Source organism: Scyliorhinus canicula, chromosome 22 (genome assembly GCF_902713615.1).
Source record: "Scyliorhinus canicula chromosome 22, sScyCan1.1, whole genome shotgun sequence".
In the NCBI taxonomy this organism is placed as follows: Eukaryota; Metazoa; Chordata; class Chondrichthyes; order Carcharhiniformes; family Scyliorhinidae; genus Scyliorhinus; species Scyliorhinus canicula.
The window spans coordinates 1,674,732-1,691,597 of NC_052167.1; the positions used below are offsets into that span (position 1 = coordinate 1,674,732).

The following is a 16,866-nucleotide window of genomic DNA, read 5'->3' on the forward strand; positions in this document are numbered from 1 at the left end:
TTCCTAGATATTCGCACCAATCACAACACGCCTCATTTGAGTACTCAGTGCTGATTGGCTGGCTAATGTCCCAATCAGGAGCTAGTACAAATTCATCAATGAAATCCAAATCTCACAAGTTTGTCAAGACTATCACTGATCAAATAAAAGTAATTTTACTCCTCTGCAAACCTGTGGATTGTTTTTATTCTCATTCCAAAGTCCTGTGATGTTTGTTCCATTACTAAAATTTGGTTTGTTGACCATGACGGATGGATTGTAGCTAGATCTCTGTGTGTGTGTAAAAGTTTCAGCATAACCAGCCGACACATGCCCCAGGTTGTTTGAGGCCAGGGCTCCATTTCTCTTTTGTGCGGTCTTTTTATTCACAGCTGGGAGTTGGGTTTTGCTGGCCAGCTCAGCATTTATTGCCTATCTCCTATTACCCTTGAGAGCGTAGCTTTCGAGCCTCTCCTGGTACAGTCTATTAATATCACTTTACACACACCCTGATTTAGGCCACTCATTTTTGTGTTTCACTCTTCTTTCATTCATGAGGTCAGTCTCACTAGGAAAGCAAAGGTAGTTTTAAGGGCTTTATATTTGTATCGGTGAGCATTAGAAATAAGGTGTAGTTTTACGTGGGTTCGATTTAACGTTTCTGTGCCAGGAAGGGTAAAACTTGTAGTTAGATTCAAATGATAATTGGATAGGCATATGGACGATAAGGGAATAGTATAGATGGGCTTTAGAGGGGTTTCACAGGTCGGTGCAACATCGAGGGCCGAAGGGCCTGTCCTGCGCTGTAATGTTCTATGATTCATGCTGGAAACAGTGTTTGTATGTCATGGGGTTGATTAATTTCCAACTCTGATTTTATTGTGCTTGGAGAGGGTTGCAGCCTGAAGAATAAATAGCAGGGGTGTTGTTCAGCAACAGGATCTAGGAAGTCTGAAGTTAAGTGAAGAGACCAAGGTATTAGAAGAATTCCAGCAAGAGTAACAATGTGTTCGGAGTTAAAGAGACAATGGCAGTAACTAGATTTAAAGTGGGACCACTGACTTCAAAGGGAGATGAAATGTTCAATATCATTTTAATACTGTCTGTGAATCTACGCTAAAGCAGTTGTGAGCAATTTGCACAACCGTCGAGACCAAGAAATCTTAACGGTCTTGATGTGAAATCCTGGACTGGATTCGCTGTCAAATGTGGAGCAGAAGGCTTTGTTTGAAACTGTCATTTGCTAAGCCTGGGCTGGAGTTTGGAATTGCAAGCTGCCAAGGGAAAGCATTGAGAAAATTTTAAAGTGTGGGCAGCACAGTAGCATAGTGGTTAGCACAGTTGCTTCACAGCTCCAGGGTCCCAGGTTCGATTCCCGGCTTGAGTCACTGTCTGTGTGGAGTCTGCACATTCTCCCCGTGTGTGTATGGGTTTCCTCCGGGTGCTCCGGTTTCCTCCCACAATTCAAAGATGTGCAGGTTAGATGGATTGGCCATGCTAAATTGCCCTCAGTGTCCAAAATTGCCCTTAGTGTTGGGTGGGGTTACTGGGTTATGGGGATAGGGTGGAGGTGTGCGGTTGGGTAGGGTGCTCTTTCCAAGGGCCGGTGCAGACTCGATGGTCCGAATGGCCTCCGGCACTGTAAATTCTATGGGCGAGATTCTCCGCAAATGCGGAGAATCGTAAAGGCTGCCGTGGGACGGGCCGTGACGGCAGCCTTCACGCCCACTTCCGGGGCCAATTCTCCCACCTGGGCGGGGCTAGGCGTGCGGTCACGGCGGCTGACAACGCCACCCCGCGCATGCGCAGTTGCCGTCTTTTCCCTCAGCCGCCCCGCAAGACGTGGCGGCTTGATCTTGCGGGCGGCGGAGGGACAAGAGTGTGTCCATTATGGACGCACGGCCCGTGATCGGTGGGCACCGATCGCGGGCCTATGCCCCCCTTGGCACGGCTGTGGTACTGCTGTGCCAATCGGGCCCCCAGATGCCCCAAACGGGCATCTGGCGCCCGTTTCACGACGGCAGCGAGCAGGTGTGTTTGCTGCCGTGTTGAAATGGGCGTGAATGCCCGGCCGCTCAGCCCATCGGCCTCGGCGAATCACCGCTCACCGTAAAAAACGGCGAGCAGCGATTCGTGGCGTGGGTCGGGCGTGGGGGGAGGGGGAATAGCGGGAGGGGGTGAAAAATGTCTGGAGGCCCTCCTGCTGTTCTCCCACCCGGCGTGGGGGGCGGAGAATCGCGCCCTATGAATTCTATGTTTTTTGAAGTGGAGTTTGGAAACTCACGTGACAATCGTCTGGAGGGATTTCTGAGGAGAAACCCACAGACACAAAACGTGGGTTCAGAGCGGAGTGTGTGTATTTACCCACCGTTACCTTGTAGGCTTAAAAATGACTTATTGTGTTAATGAGATCATTGTAGCTTAAGATGTACATTGTAATCCATCTTATTCTTTGAATCTATGTGTCAGGCTAAGGGGAGAGTAAAGGAATTTGATAATCCAACTTTTATAAATTAATACGATATAGGAACAGAATTAGACCACTTGGCCCATCGAGTCTGCTCCGTCATTCGATCATGGCTGATCTCATCCTGCCCGTTCTCCGTAACCCATTGTCAATTACAAATCTGACTAACTTTTCAAATTTACTCACTGTCCCAGCATCCACCGCACTCTTGGGTAGCGAATTCCACAGATTCACAACCCTTTGGGAGAAGTAGTTTCTCCTCAACTCTTATTTTAAATTTGCTACATCTTATTCTAAGGTATTGACCTCTCATTCTAGAATGTACCACAAGAGGGAGCATCTGCTCCATGTCTACTTTATCCATACCTTCTTTCATCTTGTAAACCTCAATTAGATCTCCCCTCATTCTTCTAAACTCTAAGAGAGTATAGACCTAAACTGCTCAATCTCTCCTCATACGACAAGTCCCTCATCTCTGGAATCAATCGCGTGAACTGCCTCCTGTGCCACTACATCCTTCCTCAAATAAGGGAACCAAAACTGCACAGAGTGCCAGGTGAGGTCTCACCAATGCCGTATAAAGTTGCAACAACATTTCCTTTCTGTTTAATAAATGTTTTTTTTCTTGATAAAACTTACTAGCAGTCCTGTAGCTCTCTCCTCCACGTTTTATTAAAACAATATATAATGCTAGTATTTTGAGCCAGGGTTCCATTCTGGGACCTTCCCATCCAGTTATTATCCGCTACTGGTATCGTAACATCAGATCCTCCAAGCCTCCTTCACTAGCAGGACTTTCCCAGCCCAACTGCCAGCCTTAGATACCTCTCGACTGTGCTGTCGGACAGCTTCCGGCCCTTCTGTCATTTGCTGGTCCACTTTAGCTTTGTCCCAGCCCAGCTCCACAGATGATTGAAGCTTGTTCCCTGGCGTCGGGTTACACTAGACTGCACTCTCCTGTCACTCCTGATCTTGGCTTCCCTGCATTGTGATATTGTCGATTCAAACTGCAGCAACAGACAGGGCCTATTCTCGGATCAGTTCTGTAGCCTCATTGCCAGTTCAAAATCTGGTCCCGAGCTTTGGGTAGCTCTGGTTTCAAGCTGCTCCAGGCTTGATTATTAATAAAAGACCTCTCTCTCCCTCTTAGTAGGTGTGGTACAATAGAGATGGGAATTTCAAATTCGGCTGATGTTTGGCCAATCTAAGAGCACTGTGGGAATGAGCCCGAGCAACTGAAATCCAATTCCCAATAATTACAGAACAAAATTAGCCCTAATGTGGCACCAGTCAGCAAGCCAATTCACGCTGGCCACAGAATGGCTGGTCTCTGAAATAGGACACTGGAGATGCAATAAGATATGCAGAGGTTTGTTCTTTTGAAATATGGCAGGGATTTACAGACTCGTGGGGGGGAGGGGTGCAGGCAAATAAAGAGGCAGGACAATTCTGTGGCATGTTCTGCCCCCGACTGCTGTTCCCTGCAGCGTTGACCCGCAACCTCCCGGCATTGCGGACAATTTAGACCTTGAGGTGTAGGAGCAGAATTAGGCCATTCGGCCCATCCAGTCGTGAACTTGGCAGCAGTAGCCATTTCCCCAGGGCCGTGAAATTTTACAAATGGTGCTTGGGACCCACGAGGTGCCCAGAACTGATGGGACCAACTCGTAGGAGGCGAGTCCACAGTAAAGAGGTCAGGGTGGCATGAAAGTGGCGTGCAATGTGAAATTTAAACGGGGAGATATACAGCAAAGAAGCTTACAGCCATCGCCAAGCAGAGGGTGAACATCGCAGCAATAGCTCACTGAGGCTGCCGTCACAGACAGTGCTTGAGGTGAAGAAATGGCTGCCGTGCCCTTCATCCGCCTTCATTTTGTTTCGCCTTCTGTGCCATTCACCTGAGCATCCACTCCCATTACGGTCACTGCCCTTTACAGAGCACCCACTGATTCACCCGCCTCCTCCCTCAGCCCGCAGGCTAACCCTATCCGGACAGCGATCGTGGAGGCCACTTCTTAGTTGGCTGCTTCCTGGGAGGTTGGAGGGGAGGTCCAATTCGGGGCACTTTGAGTCGATGGTGCAGCAATGGCCCTGACATCCAAAATTCAACCCCATTGCGATGGCGATTTACAGGTTAACCATTATGTTGGATGCTCCTGAATGTGGTTGAAATACCTGCACATCTGAAGTGTTCACTTGGAAGGAAACCATTCAATTTTGATTTGTAATTCTCTATAATAATACTGCCAATCACCAACGAAGCACAGTAGGTTGCCGCAGTATTGTGCTTGAATCTGTCTCTCAGTGAAATGAGGCACTGTGATCATCCTGTACAGTTGTAATATACAAATCAATGGAGTGTGCAGCAGATAGTAAAACAAATTTATTGACGTGCCATTCAGACTCAGTAATGCACATAAACATCTGCTTTGCATAGCAAGTTATTGCTGTAAGAGAACAACACTCGGTCAAGGTTAGGGACTAAACGTTTGCTACAGGAATGCCTCCTGTCAGGAAAACCGCCGGATGGAAAAAAAAAAGGCCACAACTTCCATTAACTTTGCCCCCGAGAATCCCGGTAGTCATGTGATACAGCGATAATGGAGTTGATAGAAGCCAATCTCATCAATTATCCAACTCTTTTATTGTCCTGTGCTTTGGGGGCTATTGACCAGCTCCACAGTTGAATGATGTCTCCATGTCAAAGGTGATTAATCCTTTGGCATTTGGTTCACAAGCCTGCATTAAGAGACTGGAGGTTAGAAATCGAACCACGGGGACTCGCGATCTTTGGGGTTGGGGTAGAGCCGGGAGTGCAGGAGGCGAAAGAGGCCGGTGTGCTGGCCTTTGCGTCCCTAGTAGCCCGGCGAAGGATTTTGCTACAGTGGAAGGACGCGAGGCCCCCAAGTGTGGAGACCTGGATCAATGACATGGCGGGTTTTATTAAGCTAGAGAAGGTTAAATTCGCCCTGAGAGGATCGGTGCAAGGGTTCTTTAAACGGTGGCAACCTTTCCTCGACTTTCTGGCTCAACGATAGGGTACTGGGACAGTAGCAGCAGCAACCCGGGGGGGGGGGGGGGGAGGGGGCGTTGATTATGTTGGCTTATTTTATTTAAATTTGATTTATCTAATTTTAATTTATGGTTAAGTTCTCTTGTTTGGGGGGGGGGGGGTGGGGGAATGTGATACATGTGATGTTACGGTATGGGGGGAATTGTGGGTGTTATGGGGCTGTTAGTTGCATATTACTGCTTTTTGCTATACTTGTTGTTATATTTTCTGTAAAAAATTCCAATAAAAATTATTAAAAAAAAAAGAAATCGAACCACGTTCCCGTCACGTCCCTTTAAAAGGGACCTGCTGAAGGCCAATGTCGGGGGTAACCCAGTGGTGCCTGTCTCCACCTGCTCCGTTCAATTCGTCTGTGGTCCAAACAGTGGCTAAAAAAAAAAGGCCAGGAGGAGCAGGGATAAATTGCAGAGAGGAAACACTCTTGGTTACCTGTGCCCTTCAGCGAAGGCCCTGACTTGCTCTTAGTCTTTCACTATCTGTCCTATAGGTGCCTAACATAGGAGGTTGAGCAGCGATTATTGACTCTTGTCCAAAGACATCGCTGACTGGTTACGGTGACATTGTAAACTCCTCGATTCAACCTGCCTTGGACACACTCTCAAACAGTGTATTCCAGACCTTAACCACTTGCTGCCTGAAAAAGCATTTCCTTGTGTAGCTCCTGCTTTTGCCAATCGTTATTTTCCTCTTGACCTTCTCTTCTCCAAGGAAAACAATCCCAACGTCTCCAATCTATCTGCATAATTGAAGTTCCTCGTCCCTGGGAGCCATTCTCGTGAATCTTTTCTGCACCCACGCTAATGGCTTCACACCCTCCCTAAAGTGCGGCGTCCAGAAAGGGCCGCAATACAGACACTTTTATGGAAAGCCCTTTACACGTACTTAGTACAGGTAACAGGACTTTGCAACAATATTTACTTAATAAACATTGTTCATAACCAAGGAAATAAAGCCCTCACAATGATAAATAAACACTCGGGGTGAATTCTCCACCGCTGGTTACGGGGTTTCTAGTTCAATGCAATATCAAACTGGCATGCAGATGCACATGGGTCATTTGAACTAATTTGTATACAATTAACGGTGGGAGGCCCAATTCCTCACCCAGCCCGTTATGCTCCAGGCCTCTCAGCCAGGATTCACACAGGCGTGGATTGGTGCAGGTATTTTCAAGTGTGGCTCTGGTGCGGTGGATCAAGGCGGTATGTATGTAACTTACATCCCCCCCCCTAGCCCATTGGAGGGCCCCCTCCCCAGACACACAAATCCTGCCCCCCAATAGAGATATCCCCCTCCCCCATCAGAGACCCTGCCTGAGGGCTGAAGAGCAGTCCAAGCATTAGGTTGAAAAATCACTGCATTTTCACTTGCCCTCTGTTGCCTCAGACAGAAGTGTTCAAAGCAGCAGTTGTTACAAGTGTCAGAGACTTTCTGGAAAGCCCAGTACACTTCAAAGGGCTTGAAATCCCCTTGACAGCCTTTGAAATGCAGATCTTCCACTCAATTTCACGCAGCAATACATTGCATTAGCCAGTGATTGACAGTTCTGTTACTCCAGAGACAGCTGTTGGGGATTGTTCATTGATCTTTCCCTTCGTGCTTGAATGAAATGAAAAATGAAAATCGCTTATTGTCACGAGTAGGCTTCAATGAAGTTACTGTGAAAAGCCCCTAGTCGCCACATTCCGGTGCCTGTCCGGGGAGGCTGGTACGGGGATCGAACCGTGCTGCTGGCCTGCTTGGTCTGCTTTCAAAGCCAGCGATTTAGCTCAGTGAGCAGAATGCATCTCCATTATCCTCTTTCGATGCTAACTGAAATGATAACCACTTTGACTTCCTCTTTTTCACAGTAGGAAGCACCTAGCTGCCTTTGATGTGGTATGGGGCTGTCAATCACAGAACTTAAGTCTCTCAAACAGAGAATCTCATCATTTTACCAACAAATGCACTAAAAGGTTAAAGCAGATTTGGGTACACCATGTGAATACTATAGGTGTTACCCTTCCAGGCACAGAAACATGACATTAAACCCACTTAAAGCTATACCTTATTTCTAATGTTTATCAATACAAACATAAATTCCTTAAAACTACCGTTGTTTTCTTAAGAGTGTGGTTGTGTTTGACACCAGGTGGTGGCATAGTCATGTTTCCCATCATTAAAGTGTAACTTGACATTTATCGTTCTGTCATTGGTTGTTCCTGCCACACTGGAGTATATTTATTGTCACCGTGGCACATTGGGTAGAAAATGAGCAGACAACATGGTCAAAGGGGTTGATTCCTGCAAAAATTGCAAAATCTTGCATTAAAGGACCTTATCTGCAGCATTCTTTGTGGGACCATTCTTGAAAGGAGTTATTCACTACTGTGCACAAGCCCACATGTATGATAAACAGGTATACACTCATACTGTTAATTCTGGTCTATTTATAGATGGGGATCAGTTGACTTAATTTGCAGGTAATCCCATTTTCAAAATAGCTATTGTAGATACTGTAACTTTTTAAAAAAAGTATAATGGGGGATTCCAAAGTGGCAGAGAGATACTCCCACTGCTGAGCTAGACCCATGCATGCGTTCAATCCCAGCGCTCAGCGCCCTTTTCTTGAGGACGATTAGGACGGGACATAATTCTGGCTATGCCCACATCCCATGAATGAATATAAAAAACTCAATTCATCCAGGAAGTGCCGACATTATCATATCCAACTGTTTTTAAATGATTGCAGGCCATTCTGCCTCTCTATTCCACATGGAAGAATAGGTAACAGGGTTTATCTCAAATCTCTCGATTCTTCCAAGGTGATTAAGAGATTGACCCAGCAGCAGAGATCTTCCTGAGATTTTCAATAACTTGCTGCCAGGCATTTAACAGTTTGGGATCGCTACACTGAGACGACAGATTTGAGCTTGGTCATTAACACGAAAGATGTTTCCCGGTATTCGGTCGAAGGCCTTCGCATCCCGCCTCACGTTGCTCCCACCAGCGAGATGTCAGGGGCATGTTTCATCCTCCAGATTAGCACAACGGCTGGGGGCAGGATGATTAGAAAGCTCATTGTGATGATGGTAGCCAGGATCACCAGGATGATCGCCCAGACTTCAAGCACATAGGCTGGCATACTTTCGGAATTCAGACTGGCATACTTTCGGAATTCAGACTGGCATACTTTCGGAATTCACACTATCGGGAGAAGGTCAAATCAGCAACACCTACAAAGTACAACACGGATTAGAATGAGGAAAGACATTTAACCACATCACAAATTACCCCAGCCAGCTGCTTATAACTTGATTATTAACCTAAATTATATGATTTTTAAAAAAGTATTTTAGTGCACTATCTCAATGTCAAGTTTATGAAATACCCTTTTGGTGTATGTATGTTTGTCCATGTCTGCTGGCGTCAATGAAAGGAGGTCTTGTGGGGCCGTGAGTATCACCTCTCTGAGCCAGGTGCTCCAAGTTCAAATCCCACTTCAGACTCAATGGCCAAGGAAGCTGCGTTCACAACTTGGACAGGCATGGAAATCCTTCCAACACATGCCAACGGCAGGCGGTAAGAGCGGGAGAGATTCCTGGGCATGTGATGGAAAGCAAATTGGAGCTTCTGCCATTCGTAGCTCTGGGCAGCAGCACAGTGGCCTTCACAGCGCCAAGGACCCCGGTTCGATTCCCGGCTTGGGTCACTATGTGCGGAGTCTGCACGTTCTCCCCGTGTCTGCGTGGGTTTCCTCCAGGTGCTCCAGTTTCCTCCCTCATGTCCCGAAAGACGCGCTTGTTAGGTGAATTGGACATTCTGAATTCTCCCTCTGTGTACCTGAACAGGTGCCGGAATGTGGCGACTAGGGGATTTTCACAGCAACTTCATTGCAGTGTTAATGTAAGCCTACTTGTGACACTAATAACGATTATTATTATGGACTACAACATGCATGTTCATAGTGTATGTTGCCACAGCAACTCTGACCCCTTGCGGAGGGCCAGTGGCTGCTGTGGCTCAGATTGGTGCTAGCAACATGTGGTGAAGGCCCTGGCTTTGTAGGTTGGAGCTGCCGTCAGGCAGAGAACTGAAGATAAATATATTTTTATTTCACTTGGCATGCTCCAATGGCATTATTAATAGCGCAATGAATCTGAATTAAGGGAATCTCACTGATGTGTCCTCAGTTAATGAGTTGCAAGCTTACTGATAATTCAATTCCATTAAAGTGTCATTTATTTTTCAGAGCCAATTCTCTAGTGATGTAACTAACTCTCAGTGTGCACAAGAAAATGTCAAAACTGAATGAAAATATTGTTCAGATTAGGGAGTGAAAGGGGTTTGCGTTTATAGCACCCCTTATTCTATCCCTCAAACATCTCAAAATGTTTCACATCCAACTGCTCACATTGAAGTGTAGCTGCTGTGGTTATCCTCATTTTCCAAACCTTCGATGGCCTCACCCCTCTCTTTCTCTGTAATCTGGTCTCACAACCCTCTGAGCTCCTCTAATTCTGCCCTCAAGAACATCCCTGATTTGAATTGCTGTACCACTGGTGGCCTTTGGTTACCTAGGCCCCACGCTCTGGAATTCCCTTCCTACATCTCTCTGTCTCAATTTCCTCCTTTTAATACACTGCTTAAAACCTACCTCTTTAACCAAACTATCGCTCATGGCGCTCAGTGCCATGCTTGGTTTTATAATCCTGTGAAGCGCCTTGGGACATTTCATTACATTAAAGGTGTTATATAAATCTACATTGTTATGATGGATAAAGCAGCTGCTAATCTATCCATATCAGGATCACACGAGCAGCAAACAGATAAATGACCCAATGAATCCTTGTTGAGGATGAAGGCTGGCCAGAAAGAATCCTAGAGTTTTACCGCGCAAAAAAAAAAGATCCTTCGGCCCATCCAGTCTGTGCTGGCCATCAAACACGCAGCTATTCTAACCCCATGTTCCAGCACTCAGGACTCCCCCTTTGGCTTCAGGACCCCCTGCTCAGGACCTGTCCCACCCCCTTGGCCTCAGGATCTCCCTCATCCTGGCCTCAGGTTCCCCCCCCCCCCCCCATTTCAGGTTCGATCCCGGCTCTGGGTCACTATCCGTGAGGAGTTTGCACATTCTCCCGTGTCTGCGTGGATCTTACCCCCACAGCCCAAAGATGCCCCCTGCCCTTTGTACACACTGCCCGTCGCTGCTACCGATTGGATGGTTTAGTGAGGTCCTCGGATCGGCCCCGCCGGAGCGCTGAGAAGACGATCAAACTTGACTATCTAGAAGAAGTAAAAGTTGGAACAAGATTTCCGTAGGGGATCATGCGGAAGGATCATTAAGTGGGCAGCACGGTAGCACAAGTGGATAGCACTGTGGCTTCACAGCACCAGGGTCCCAGGTTCAATTCCTCGCTGGGTCACTGTCTGTGCGGAGTCTGCACGTTCTCCCCCTGTCTGTGCGGGTTTCTTCCGGATGCTCCGGTTTCCTCCCACAGTCCAAAGACGTGGGAGGTTAGGTGGATTGGCCATGATAAATTGCCCTTAGTGACCAAAAAGGTTAGGAGGGGTTATTGAGTTACGGGGATAGGGTGGAAGTGAGGGCTTAAGTGTGTTGGTGCAGACTCGATGGGCCGAATAGCCTCCTTCTGCATTGTATGTTCTTTGTGCAGGGTAGGTGGATTGGCGACGTTAAATTGCCCCTTAATTGGAATTGGGTACTTTAAATGTAAAAAAAACCCCTACATTTTGTTCTCAAGTGGGTTTTGTTAGTAGATCAGGGAACTTGCAGCATGATGCTAACCCATTTACGGTTGAATGGACCACTTCCTTTGCATCCTCTCCAACACTGAATTGGCTTTATGTAAAGCTTCAGCTGAAACTTAACAAAAAGCACATGCCAAATGTTTGTGCTGTAGATACAGATCTTAGTTTCAATACAAGTGGGTTCTGGAGGACAACACTGAGCTGCTGAAACTGAGCTGCCTCGAGAACTGTGGGGCTAGAATTCTCGGTTCTCCAGCATAAAGTGGGCAATAATTAACAGACTGCTGCTGTGCTATTGGCTGTTCTGCATTACAGTCTACATTCTGTCCACTTTACCACCTGCCTCAGTAACCTGGACAATAAATAAAGATCTGTGGAGAAAAAATAGAGGCCATTGAAATGTGGATTCTGAGACGTGTGCTGAAAATTCCATTTACAGAGCACGACAAATGAAGAGGTGCTTGGAATTGGAATAGCAAGAACGAAACTCAAAGAAAAAAAGATGACATCCAGAAAAGGAACCGTCTGGATTTTGATCATTTGATCAGAGCTTGAAAAGCTCCGGAGGTCATTCCTAGAGGGCAAAGTGGAGGCGGCAGAAAGAGGGATGGATCTAGGCATGATTGGATGATGGATGTCACAGCCCAGTTGCAGATCAGCTGCAATGGATGTGTGAGGATGGAGCAAGACAGACGAGGGTGACATACCCTCCACAGCAGAGCTCCTGGTAGGAGCGGCTCCAGACAGCAGCAGCACTGGGACATACAGAGGGGCTGGTTTAGCTCACTCGGCTAAATCGCTGGATTTTAAAGCAGGCCAGCAGCACGGTTCGATTCCCGTACCAGCCTCCCTGGACAGGCGCCGGAATGTGGCGACTAGGGGCTTTTCACACTAACTTCATTGAAGCCTACTCGTGATAATAAGCGATTTTCATTTTCATTTCATTTCACTATAGTCCAATATCCACTGTATCCCATGTGACAATATCACCCCTTCAGAGAAACTAGAACGCACCCAAAATAAATCTATTCCAGCTGCTTCTACCAGCGCTCTTGAAATCCTGTCCTGAACTCCACCTTCCATGCCATTTATGATGTGTTTGATGTTGCTTCCTGCTTTCGCTTTGATCTGCAAAGATTTATTGATTAGATTTCCCTTATTGCTCATCTGTAAACTTTTCCTCCCATTCTTTGACTTTTCTCTCCACCTCCCGGAATTGCATTCCATCCAATTGAACGTCTGTGATCACTGAGGCCATCCTCTATATTCATAGAACATACAGTGCATAAGGCGGCCATTCGGCCCATCGAGTCTGCACCGACCCACTTAAGCCCTCACTTCCACCCCTATCCCCGTAACCCAATAACCCTTCGTAGCCTATTTTAGACACTAAGGGCAATTTAGCATATCCAATCCACCTAACCTGCACCTCTTTGGACTGTGGGAAGAAACCGGAGCACCCGGAGGAAACCCACGCAGATACGGGGAGAACGTGCAGACTCCGCACAGACAGTGACCCAGCGGGGAATCGAACCTGGGACTCTGGCGCTGTGAAGCCACAGTGCTAACCACTTGATACCTACCTCCCTCCCTCTGAACCAAAGCAAGGGTTTTGTCAGCTTGAATGTGGCAAGATGATGTGTATTGCTTGTATATAAAGTTTTCCCCATTGCTTTGAACCTATCAGAGGGCACAGATGTCAACGGAAAATAATGTACTGCTGCTAGGTGCTAAATCAAATTAACACATTTACTTCACGACAGGCTTGAAGAGATAGAAATATATTTGCTGACCAAACATTTGGCATCATTGCAGTTAAAGTACACTCATTATGTTTGCTCAGTAATCATTTACTGTGTTGTTGGAGCAGTAGGAAAAGTAGCCTAGGAGTCAGTTAGTGCATCACCCTCCCTGACCTTTAGTCACAGTCGCTTTCAAGATGAAGTGATATATTGGAAACACACCTACCCTCAGGTCAAAGTTGAAAGTGGCTCAGATGTTCATGCCACAATTGTTTGTGTCTAAAGCTAACAATTCCACCCACCTCAATGTGGTTCCCAACTATTTTACCCAGTGTGGTCTCAAGGAGGTACTGTGGCGCAGCAACAACTGGCATTCAGAGCCTATAACCTGATAAAACGCCCCAAGATACTCTACAGAAAAACTGGCTTAATTGAAAGGCGGTATGGGGGTGGCAGCACATGTAATTCTAACACCCGCATACAGTACCATAGTGTGCCACAACAGGACTTGTGAATTCAGAATGTTCCAATTACCTAACAGCACATCTTTTGGGACTTGTGGGAGGAAACCGGAGCACCCGGAGGAAACCCACGCAGACACGGGGAGAACGTGCAGACTTCCCACAGACAGTGACCCAAGCCGGGAATCGAACCCGGGTCCCTGGCGCTGTGAAGCAACAGTGCTACCCACTGTGCTACCCCGAACAGGCAGCGGAATCTGGCAACTCGGGGATTTTCACAGTAACCTGTCTGCAGTGTTAATGCAAGCCTATTTGTGATAATAAAGATTATTATTATTAAATGTGTTGCAAGCTGTGCCAATTCAGTACATCCCTGAGAGCTCTTTGAGGCAAACCCATTTTTTTACCGGACACCCAAAACAATTGGGTGGCTAGACTTCTAAAGCAATGGGCTGAATGGCCTCTTGTGTTACATCATTCTACCGATTAAGCTAATATTTCATTTTATTTTTTTTTGGTATTGGATGTAATGCCCTATTATTTGGACCCCCTCTTAAAAATGAGCACCTTTGTTCAGTGGGACGGTGTTGGTTTCATTAAAAAAGGCACCCTTAACATTCCACACTGCGCACCATTAAACCTTTGAGGCGTGACTGTGCATCAGAGCAGGGAGGCAAGGGTGGAAACCTGCAAGTCTGTAGGCATGTGCCAGGTTACTGACAGGAGTCACGTGCGGTGTCTGCCCAGAACCTTCTACAGTACCAATATCAGTCCATCTTTCGAAGAGGAAGCAGGTTTGCAATGTGATAATGTCAACTGTCTGCACCGTGGCTATTGAATGCATTTATCAAAGAACAGCAGCAAAGCTGTTTGAGAGCTCATGTTTCTGAACGCAAAGTTTCAACAGGAGGAAGTATTGGGACACACATTGCTGGGACTTTACGTGAGCTGGGATTTAATCCTTGAATTAAGTCACAGCTTCAGCAGCTAAACAAGAAATGAGACAAGGTGTGACCCCAAAGTGATAAAGAATGGCCGACTTTCTAAAACACATTATAATATCTCACAGAAACATTCCAAAGCAACAACGATGTATTTATACAGCACCTTCAATGTAATAGAATGCCCACCCCTATCTCCCACCCACTTTGCAGGAGTGTTAACAAACAAACATTGACCATGTGGTAAAGCAGTTTGCGGTTAACAAATTTGTTTGCTCTGCAGGAAACCACAGCAATCATTCATGAGCAATAAGCAACTTAGCAATGGCATTTTTTTTTAGTATGAAATATTGCCAAAAACCACAATCAACGGGGAGGAGATTTAGAGGGGTTTTGAGGAAATATTTTTTCACCCAGAGGGTGGTGACAATCTGGAACTCGCTGCCTGAAAGGATGGAAGAGGCAAAAACCCTCACAACATTTAAGTAGCATTTATGGGTGGCACGGTAGCACAGCGGTTAGCGCTGTTGCTTCACAGCTCCAGAGTCCCAGGTTCGATTCCCGGCTTGGGTCACTGGCTATGCGGAGCCTGCACGTTCTCCCCGTGTCTGTGTGGGTTTCCTCCGGGTGCTCCGGTTTCCCCCCACAAGTCCCGAAAGACATGCTTGTTAGGTGAATTGGACATTCTGAATTCTCCCTCTGTGTACCCGAACAGGCGCCGGAATGTGGCGACGGGGAGCTTTTCACAGTAACTTCATTGCAGTCTTAATGTATGGCAACTTGTGACAATAAAGGTTATTATAGATGGGAACTTGAAATGCCACAGCAGACAGGGCTACGGACCAAGTGCCGGAAAATGGGATTAGAATGGGTGTTTGATGGCTGGCGCAGACCCGATGGGCAGAAGGGCCTCCTTTTGTGCTGTAAAACTCCATGACTGTCACCCGAAAGGTCCAACACTCCCTCAGTACCATGAGTGCCAGCAACGAGTGGAAAGGCAGTGGCATATTCAAAACCTTTTTTGTTTGCATACTCCCAAGAACTGGAGATTGAGAAACAACGTGAGCTGACACTAACCTTATTGTTAATAACAGCAGGTGTACTAACAGACGTACAGACGCACAACCTTAGACTGGAGATGAAAAAATAAATTCCGCAGTTATACCTCGACAGCAGTTGCATTTCCACCATCTAGGAGTCCCTCTGCACACTCCTGGTTTTTCCTCCAACTCTGCCTCTCTTTAGTTTCTCTGTTGCTTGTCCTCGGCTGCATCAGTCGTTACTCTGAATTAATGTCGCGCCTGCCTGCTAGCAATGTAAAAAGCAGAGATTGTCAGGTGATGTGGGCAGTGCAAGAGGAGCGTGCGTGCATAATTAATTTAGACTCACTTTGAACTTGCACTGCTTTTGTCCAGCCACATACCACCAGTTTCAACTTTTAAGCAGATATCACAAAGCGCCGAACAAAATCTTATCATCGAGGCTCCCCAATATCAATCAGCTTGATGATCAGTGGGTGCATTTCCTCTTGCAAGAAAATAAAGTTGCCTCCAAGGCAGGAGGTGATTTGGGGGATGCTGGGTGGGGGGGGGGGGGGGGGGGGGGGTGAACCTTGGCAATTTGATTCAGTTATTTTAATTAAGTTGGAACATTCACCAAGTGTAGCGAGGTAGCACCATTCCTCGGCGAGCTGGCAGATCCCTGAAGGAAAACAAACTGTTTTGGTCATAAAAATAGAAAGGCAAGATGGGCAGAGCAGTGGCAGATGGTATTTAACCCTGATAAATGCGAGGTGATGCACTTTAGCAGAATAAACAGGACAAGGGCATATGCAACGAATGCCCTGGGTCCCTGGTTTACTAGTCCAGCAACAATACCACTATGGCACCACCTCCTCTATCCCACACTCTACCATCAGAGAATTTACAGTGCAGAAGGAGGCTATCTGGCCCATCAAGTCTGCACCGGCCCTTGGAAAGAGCGCCCTACTTAAGCCCACACCTCCACCCCTATCCCCGTAACCCAGTAACCCCACCTAACCTTTTTGGACACTAAGGGCAATTTAGCATGGCCAATCCACCTAACCTGCACACCTTTGGACTGTGGGAGGAAATCTACGCAGTCACAGGGAGCAGTGGCGGACTGGCCAGGGTGTCAGCTTGCCCGATGGCAAGTGGGCCCCTGATGAAGTGGGCCCCCTATATCAAATAAAAATGCAATAAAGAAACAAACACAGACAACTGTTTTAGTAATAAAAAGGAATAAGAAAAAAAAGAGAACAGGACACAAATAAGCAGTGCATGAAAAGGAACGAAGCAGGGGAGGTAGTGGAAGGATGTGGAATAGGGGGGCCCAGGTCGGGCATAATTAAGGAAATTCCATTTTTTCAGCAAGAGTGTGAGAATTTAAAGATAAAGTTACAATTCGTGATTTGAGATGGTCGGCAACTTCAAAG

At 46.7% G+C, this 16,866-nt stretch overlaps 1 long non-coding RNA gene across 1 annotated transcript; it reads right to left on the reverse strand.

Moving 5' to 3' along the window:
• Nucleotides 1–4,816: 4,816 nt before the first annotated feature.
• LOC119956226 lies at nt 4,817–15,710 on the reverse strand. The gene is made up of 3 exons (XR_005458609.1): nt 15,489–15,710; nt 7,613–8,734; nt 4,817–5,185 (listed from the first exon to the last, which is right to left on the reverse strand). It is a non-coding gene; the product is annotated as an uncharacterized LOC119956226 (long non-coding RNA).
• Between the last annotated feature and the right edge of the window lie 1,156 nt (nt 15,711–16,866).